Source organism: Callospermophilus lateralis, unplaced genomic scaffold (genome assembly GCF_048772815.1).
Source record: "Callospermophilus lateralis isolate mCalLat2 unplaced genomic scaffold, mCalLat2.hap1 Scaffold_93, whole genome shotgun sequence".
Taxonomy (NCBI): Eukaryota; Metazoa; Chordata; class Mammalia; order Rodentia; family Sciuridae; genus Callospermophilus; species Callospermophilus lateralis.
In genome coordinates, this window is record NW_027517451.1 from 2,170,677 (window position 1) to 2,179,498 (window position 8,822).

The 8,822-nt window shown below is 36.2% G+C and overlaps 1 pseudogene; it reads left to right on the plus strand.

Annotated features, from left to right (window-relative positions):
• Positions 1-821: 821 nt before the first annotated feature.
• LOC143388469 (ADP-ribosylation factor-like protein 4A) lies at positions 822-3,958 on the plus strand (annotated as a pseudogene).
• The last annotated feature ends 4,864 nt before the right edge of the window (positions 3,959-8,822 follow it).

The window sequence follows — 8,822 nt, forward strand, 5'->3', positions numbered from 1 at the left end:
TTTTTATCATTCCTTTTTGTACTTTTGCTTTGTCTCATGAAAGGGAGATTACAGGGCAAAGGAAGAGGGCAGAGAGTGGGAGGAGAATAATGTGATGGAATTTTTGCCAGAGGCCTGACTCTGGAGATCCAACAATCAGGTCTGGCTCCTTGCCCCAACATCCAAACAAAAGGTAATGATGGCCCATGAAAGGAACTTAAATCAGTGTAGCTGCACTGTGAAGGCAAGGGGATCCAGTCCTTAACCCTGTCTTTAGGGAGCTGACAATAAAAAGGGGAATAAGGGCAAATGTTTGGGGTTTGCATAGCTGAGAGCTCTTCACAGCTGCCAAAGCAGGTGACCTTGATCAGCAGGGCTTGCTTGTTGTCTCAAGATTGGTAAGGCCAGGTCTTTTCCTGGATAAGAAGGTCTCTGTGGCCTAGGGAGATAGGCAGCTTTGACTTATCACAAGATGTTGATCGGATCAGATCTTGTCCCTGGCATCCAAAGTAATTCAAAGGAGATGGATGAAAACTGAGGTAGCGATGTCAAGTGTTTATGTCTGCTTTTAGCCACCCATTGTACCTTTGCAAAATCGAAGTCTTTGTTATGGAATGAGCCTGAAACTTAAAGAAATATCAAAGCACCCAAGTGGTGAGGTACATTTTAAGCGGTGAAGGACATTTTAAGAAGGAAGAAGCTGAGGGTGTCCTGTAAAGTTATGCGTAAGCTGCAATGGATACCACATATGCTTCTGTCTTCCCTCACCTCCCTCACTGTGGTCCCAACTCCCATTCCCAGGAGACTGCAGGAAGGAGCACACCTAGGAACCCTCCGCAAGAATGTTAGTTCTGGGCTGTTTTGTCAAAAATGAGCAGGTAATGAGAGGCCATACAGACGACTCCGATAGGTTAGGCAGATTCATCTTCAATTACCACTCCCCTCCGTGCATGACAAGTCCGAACAAAGTTCGTTGTTGACTAAAAAGAAATCTAAAAAGACAAGATTTTTTGATCTGAAAACCTCGATATATGCTACTGTAGCTAAAATGGGTGAGCAGTCCCCGCGACAGAGGACAGCACCTTGTTCCCCTCATTCTTGCTGCTAGCAGGTCCTCCTTTCCCCAGCTGCCTCCTCAGTTCTGTGAGACCAGAGAAGTTCCCGTTTGAAGCTGCAGGACCAAGCTGTGAAAGATCCCGCCTCTTGATTGTGATTGGCTGCATGTTATAGTCCTCAGCCCAGGGTGACCCCGCCTCCTCTACATCTTCCCTTCCCCCACCACAAGGGCTCAATTTGAGATTAACAGCAAATAGTAACTGTCATTTTTATTTATTTATTTATTTAGTTTTAAATAAAGGCCGACAGATTTTGATTTAGTATCTCCATACATTCAGTTAGAATTTGGGGAAAAATAAGAAAAAAAAAGTTGCTGAAACCTAATTGAAGGATTACTACTTACTGAGTCATTTAAAACATAAACTATCATCATTTTCTCTTCATTTTGGAGTTGTGAAATTGATTTTTGATTTTTATACTACGCACCTTCTTCTTTCTAAAATCTGTGCTTGTTTTACTTATGTGAGGTTTAGTTGTAAGAACATTTTGTGGGAGGAGAATATTATATGAAAATAGTTAAGAGAACCAGAGTCAGTCATTTTAAATCTTGTATTCATCACTTATTTATTGTATGCAAAAGTTATTAATATGTACTTCAGTTTCCTTCATCAATAAATGGCCTGATACCTGTGCCTCAATCATCAGTTTTCTATAGGGTTAAATGAAATTATTTAGGAAAAAATCCTTAGGCCAGTACTGCTTCTAGCACATGGCAATGTTGAAAGTTCTATTGAGAGTGCTGGGGGTTGAACTCAGTGGTAGAGGGCTTGCCTAACCCATAAGGCCCTGGTTTCTAACCCTAGCCCTGCAAAAACAAAGTAATAAACAACTTGGGTATGAAGGAGTTCTGCTTTAAGAAATACGGTGCTTAAGAGAGAAAGACAAGCCTGTTCAATGGGTAATATACTTCAAGTTTTCAGATGTTGATATCTTTAAAACTATTAATTCTTTAATTTCTCTCTCTTGCCAAAACTTAATACGTTTAAGCAGACACTGTGTTTAATGCATATGGTATGGAGGACATTATGTTTTCTGGTTTCATTTTCTTTTTATGTATTTCATTGATATCATTAACTGTTTTTGTCCCATTATCCCAGATATATAGCATCTATAAAAAACTTGAGCAACAAATATACCACTTATGGTAGGATGGAAATAATTATTATGTTTTATTATGATTATTATTTTTGAGAAAAGTAGTAGTTGAATGACCGGAGTGTTCAAAAGTATTTTTAAATTCATTGTGATAATGGCATTTTGCTCTGGAAGTTACTTCAAGGATAAACTATACAGAATATTGTGTACATAACTAATATATAAGTATAAGAAAGACATTCATGGAAGAACTAGGTTTTCATTTTATTTTAAAGAATGCACTGTGTTTCAAATTATCAATGGTGGAAAGTAGCAGTCCCATATAAAAGACACTGGGACGAAGCACTGTACCTCTGAGCTACATTCCCATCCCTAGTTTTCTTCAGGAATGTAGAGGAGCACTGGAAGGTTATTTTGACCTTGTAAAACCTTGGTTTTAAGCTTTGTTTTTAAGCTTTCTTATATTTAAATATTATGTTGCCTTAATTCCAAAGTTCTGATCCTTTTGGGCCCTAGATGTTTCTATACCTTGTATAGGCTTGAAGTCCATCTTCTGTTGGGTGCTGAAATCATTACTTGGTTCCTTAGACTCTAAACTATGTTTTCTGGTGGATTTTGGATTTTGTTTTGTGCATACTAAGTTTAGGAACTGATTTTGTTGTCAAGTAAGCTATTATATTGATCAGAGTTTCTATCTACATTAATGAACTTCTTTTCTGCAGTTTCCTCCTCTTTTGGTGTTTGCCCTCAATCCTAGCCATTTTGGCAGCCCTAAACTTTGACCTTTTTACTCCTCAGGTTAGAAATATTGCTGCCTTTTACTTAGCTGTTATTCTTTTGCTCTTAGTTTTGAAAATTCTCTCAGGATAGAAATCCTAGGGAACATTGTGCTCATGTAGTATCTTTTAAGGGATCATACATTTAAATTCTGTGTGCTTTGGCAACTCTTCAATGCCTTTCAAGAGTTGTTCATATAAACTTTATATATAAACCCTATGTTAGAGGTTTCTAGTGCAGCAGCTGTTAGAACTGCATGGAAGTCTAAGCTGGATGGATATGTGGTGCATTCCCCCTGCAAGGAAATACTTTCCCGGTGCTTTCTCATTTGTACCTGGACTCCATTTTAGGTCTTGTAGCGGAATCACCTAAGAAGAGAAATTCCACATGAGAAAAAGAGTTTAAATCTGGAACACTTATTTGCAGCTGGAAAATGGACTATCAGACTAGACTTCTATTCTTCATTTTAGTCCTTTCTCATTGTTGTTCTGGTTTTGGACTGTGTTGGAAAGACAACTGTTTTATACAGGCTGCAATTCAATGAATTTGTAAATATTGTACCTACCAAAGGATTTAACACTGAGAAAACTGAGGTAATCTTGGAAAATTCTAAAACAGTCACTTTCCACTCTGGGGATGTTGGTGGTCAGGAGAAATGAAGAACACCATGAAAGTCATATGCCAGATGCACAGAGGGCATTTGTTGCTATGGACTCCATTAATTGAAAAAGCTGAAAACAGAATTTCAGAAAATAACAGGGATATTAGAAAAATCAAGGAACCCCTGTATTTACAGTTGCTAGCAAACAAGCCCCAAGAAACTCACTGTCTCATTGAAATTGAAAAATTGTTAGCAAGCTCATAAATTCCTTGGCATTTGCAGCCTAATGGTGCAATCATAGGAGAGGGACTAAGAGCAAGACTTAAGAAACTATACAACATGATAATTAAAAGAAGAAAAATGTTGCAGCAACAGAAAAAGAAAAGATGAATAGCAATACCTATAACATTTGTGTAGAGTAGGTTTTCTCTGGTCTAATTTTGGTAAATGAAGAGTGTCTATAGCTTGGTTTGCTTGGATGCTATTATGTTTTGTTGAACAATCAGATGCCCAACTCATTTGCCTTGTGGAAGATGAGTAAATACAGTGCTTCTTAGAGTGGTCTCTTCTCCATACCCCACAAATATATTGGTATTACCATTTTGGGACACCAAGCAAGGATAGTAAATTGACCAGAAAATAGTTGTGGAAGATTGACCTGAAGTTAGTAAAATAAAACGTTGACGAGTGTCAAAAAAAAAAAAAAAAAAAAAGACACTGGGACGATGTATACTTCCTAGTAGTGTGCAGTGCACAGTAGCTGACAAACTCCACTGTATTGTTAGTTGTGGTTATTCGTTGGTAAGTCTTGGCCTGTTTTCATACTGTTCCTAAATAATTTTTGCACCCATTATTGTGACATTATTTATAATGTCATATAAGCCCATAAGATTTGATTATGAATTCTGGGTACTGTGTGGAATATCAGAATATTGTTACTTTGACTTATATTGGGCAAAAAGTGCTCAAGAAGGACCCAGTGATGATTTTTGCTTGGAAGTAAGGTAGATCTAGAAATGCTTGATATGTAGAGAATTCACAACCACACACTGTTTTTTTTTTCTTTTTTTTTTCTTTTGTGACAATCTATTCACTGATTATAACTTTTCAGTACATCTTTGAAATATTGGGTTCTGTACTACAGGAACCATGAGTGAAATGAGACTAGACATGTGTCTTCTGAAACTGACAATGCTCATGAAAAAACAAAAAGAAGTTTCTTCAATGATGAAAAAAAGGGAAAAAAGAAGAGCCAATACACCTCAACCAAAGGTATGGGGTACCTATATCAATTTCAGTGATGTTGTGAATAAGCAAGATTAGTTGATTTTCAAATATTCCACTTCTATTAGAAGTGGTATTGGCCTTCATTCATTCGAATAATTGATATGCATATTGTAAATGAATGAATTATTCACAAATTTGTGAACAAAGGCAAGGAAGATCTCATAAATTTGTTGGATTTCAAAAGAGACATATGCTTAATATACCTAAAATAATGCAATGAGAATGCATGAGCAGGAAGTAAGTGTAATACTTGCCAAACTGCTACTGTCCAAGATGATATACAATTTGACATGAGAAGTCATATTATTCTCAAATATCAAGAACAGTATGATGTCAAAACAAGCCATTTCATGTGAAACCAAAAGCATATTTTCATAGATATAATGTAACCCTTTGTTTGAAGTATTTTGCTTCTATCAACCAAAAATTGTTGTCAAACAAGTTATGAAAGTCACTTTTCACATGTTGTGCAATGTATGAAGGATATCATAATTCCCCAAAGCATTATTTATAGGATAGCTTATATATGTAAAGGATACTATGTTGTTTCAGTGTCTTATAGGATGATCTGAATTTTCAGTCTTAACATTAATAAAGGTTATATAAGCTCTCGATTATGATTTCCAACCCACTTCAGTGCACATGTGTGAATTTTAAATATTCACAGAGTTAAAAACTTAGAATTTAGTGAGTCAGTAATTTTATTAATGTTATTATGCTTATTTTATTTTGTGGCTCTGATATTGGCTTCACACTAAAGGCATCATAAGCAGTGAATGACTATTAGAAATATTCATTAAAGTCATGTTTATCTTACACTGGTCATGTCTAATCATTGATCTAGTTTGATTGAATGCTCCCTGATTTATTAAAGTCATTATTGCGAATGTAGATTGTCCTTTTAAGGAGCCACTCTTGGACAATATTATTTATTGAGTTATGTGTTTTGAAATGCCCAGGAAAATCAAGCAAAAAATTAATTTAACATTACAGTAAAATGATTATCATGAGTCCAAATAAGATTGTAGTCTTAAGCGACCAGCTTTTATGTTAACAAGGTCACACTAGCAGGGAAAGTAAAATCTGTCCTTTTTATTTTTGTATTCTCACAGTGAAGCACTGTGGCAAATGATAGATGTGTGATTAATTTTTACTGAAATGAATTTGAACAAATTATCTCAATTCCCTTTTTAAAAGAGTATGGCCATTATGAAACACCAAACATTTGAATAAAAGAAAATTCTTCTCATTAGACTAAATGATATGGGATATTTTGAGACAATGTGTGATAGTGTGAGAATTTTGAATTGGAAAGTAGATTTTTTGAGAGAGGGGGAGGTTGTTCTAGAATATTGGATTAGCATTAAAAAAGATATGGTAAAAACAAATTGAAGTATACAGTTTTTCTCCTTAAGTAGAAGAAATTTAGATGATTAAAATCAATAATAAATATTGTTTGAGAAATAATATATGAGAAATAAAACAGAAAACATTGTCTTAGTTCATTGCTCGCATTTTAAACATGTTGTCATGCTCTTTATATTTTCCTATTTGTCCATACTTTCATCCACTTATATATATATATATGTGTGTGTATATATATACACACACACACACACACACACATATACACAAAAAACTGCACACACACACACACACACACACACACACACAGAGAGAGAAACATGCACATATATATAGAATTTTAATGAGGGGCAAGTACCAACTGGACTCTCCCCAGTCTCAGAGCAGAACATCTAGACATATAAAGTCTGTGGAGATGAAACAGGAACAGACCAAATCAATCACATTGTATATATGTGAAAATGGCATAGGTCTTTGAAAGGAAAGGAATCACATCTATTCTGGGGGGAGGGGGGAATTTCTCAGACAATGATAATGAGTGGAGGTAAGGAGATCATGAGTTTACTCAACAAAGACAGGAAGGGTACACAGCACAGGCAACCACACCTGACAAGCTCGTCTTGCAGGAAGAAACAAGACACATCTAAGGAATTGCAGAAAGGCTATGTGTCAGGATTTCAGAGACTGAGACAAAGGTCATGTACAGTGGGTCTTCAGAAATAGGCAGAAACTTCATGAAATAGGATTTTCTGTTTTTCTTATACTTGGAGAAATGGAAACTCTAAAGGGTATTAGGTGAAATGAATTTGGGGAACATATCAGATTTGTATTTTGAAATAATCAACTTAGTTTTATTTTGAAGAGAAAACCTTTGTGGTGTAGGGAGACCTGGTAACAGGCTATTACAGAACTGCAGGTAACACTTGGCAGGTTGGTTTTGTCTAGTGACCCTGATGATGGAAAGAAAGGAGGGACTTCACAGGTATTCATAGTAGAAAGGCTTTGGTGGCCCTGGTGATGGGCAGGAATGTAGCGTGAGGAAGAGTCAGAGTTTCTCAGGCTTTCTGTTTATATAACTGAGTGAAGTTTGACACTATTCTAATGAGATTAGAACACTGGGAGATAAGTGAATTGTTCCCCAGTACAAGAAAAGAGAACTGAGAAATTGTTTTTGTTCTGCTTAAAGTATATTTGAGGTTTCCAGAGGAAGATTTTGGGTAGGCAGTTTTTATATACATAGTTTGAAGCTTAGTAGAGAAGCCTGAGTTAAAGGTCACTGGCACATTATGAACTCTTAAAAACCTGAGGGGTAAAGGTAAAATGGAACCCATATTAGAAAATGAAAGGAAGATGAGATTCTGAGCTTAAAAAAAAAATTAACACCTGAGTAGAAGAGGAATGTTCAAAGAAGTATAGACAGGGTGAACAGAAAAACAGGAAGAAAATGAGGAAAAAGAATTCCAGAGGCCAATGGAAGAACATTCAAGAAGGAGAGGGGGTAAGTCTACAAATGCTGTGAGAGGTCAAGCAACTTGGCTCTCATTAAATATTCCAAAAATACCTTTTCTTATTTTTCAGGCAGTGATTGGAAAAGATACTAGATTTTTGTCTGATTAAAAATTTAGGGATGGAGACCATGAGATTAACTTTTGGTGATGAAAAGAGGAAACAGAAGATGAGGTTTGAGAGATTTGGGGTTCATGGAAAGTTTTTTGACTGTGGGAGATATTTCAACATGTTAAAATGCCAGAGGGAAGACTGTGTCAAAGAAGATATTAAATCTACAGAAAAGAAATATTTTAATATTCAATTTTTTAATAAGTGGTGACCAGGTGAAATCCAGTAGATAGTCTAGCCTCAGCTGAGAGGAGAAATAGTGCCTCTGTTTTACCAGAGAAAAGGAAGATAGAATAGTGCAGTAAGAGAGATTTTGATATTTGCTACTGTGAAGATCAAGAGTTTTCTAGGGTGTGGTGTTGCAAAACTGTAATCCCAGTAACTTGGGAGGCTGAGGCAGGAGGATTGGTAGTTCAAGGGTAGCTGCAGCAATTTAGCAAGACCCTGTCTCAAATTAAATGAAAAAAAGTGGGGGTGTGGGTGCTGGGGGTGTAGCTTAGTAGTAACCCTGGGTTCCATTCCCAGTTCCAAAAAAATATAATTTTGGTCAAATATTGGAAATAATTATCCACTGATAGGAAAAGAAAGGGTGAATTAGAATTTTGAGGACAGGGAAGAAAGTGTGAAATAGTTGCAGAAGGTGGGAGAATGAGGTCACTACAGCTACTCTAAGAGCCCATTTTAATGGTAACCATATGTGTTCATGGAATCCATTCACCTTTTTGTATGAAGTAGTGCTTAGCTGTCCTGTCAGGACCACATGTGGAGAAAGAAGATAATGAAGTTCTTCCAGGGTTTTGTGTTGGCTAAAAGTGATAAAACGCTGGAGCAAAATATATTACCAAAAATGACTATATAAACTTAGCTGAATAATTGGGAAAAGTGGAAAAGTAAAGATCTGGGAGAAGGAAAAGGATTTAACTCATTAGAAAACTAGATGAGCTTACCGTTTGTAACAGGAATAAATAAAAAAAATTAGAAAGGG